This window comes from Elephantulus edwardii, unplaced genomic scaffold, assembly GCF_000299155.1.
Source record: "Elephantulus edwardii isolate Elephantulus edwardi_28Jun2011 unplaced genomic scaffold, EleEdw1.0 scaffold00060, whole genome shotgun sequence".
Taxonomy (NCBI): Eukaryota; Metazoa; Chordata; class Mammalia; order Macroscelidea; family Macroscelididae; genus Elephantulus; species Elephantulus edwardii.
In genome coordinates, this window is record NW_006399810.1 from 17,140,514 (window position 1) to 17,140,927 (window position 414).

The following is a 414-nucleotide window of genomic DNA, read 5'->3' on the forward strand; positions in this document are numbered from 1 at the left end:
ATGAGGAGAAGTGTGGCGTCAGCATTGGTGGAAGATCTATTAACAATCTGTGTTATGCAGATGACACAACCCTGCTTGCTGAAACTGAGGAGGACCTAGAATGTTTGCTGCAGAGGGTCAAGGACTGCAGCCTTCAGTATGGATTGAGGCTCAATGTCAAGAAGACAAAGATTCTCACCACTGGGCCAATTGGCAGCATCAGGATGGATGTTGAAGAGATTGAGATTGTTCACAGCTTTAGTCTGCTTGGTTCCACGGTCAACACTCTTGGCACCAGTAGCCAGGAAATCAAAAAACGTATTGCGATGGGAAAGTCTGCTGTTAGGGACCTCTCCAGGGTACTGAAGAGCAATGGTGTCACTCTGGAGACTAAGGTGCATCTGATACAGGCTATGGTCTTTGCAATCACTTGTT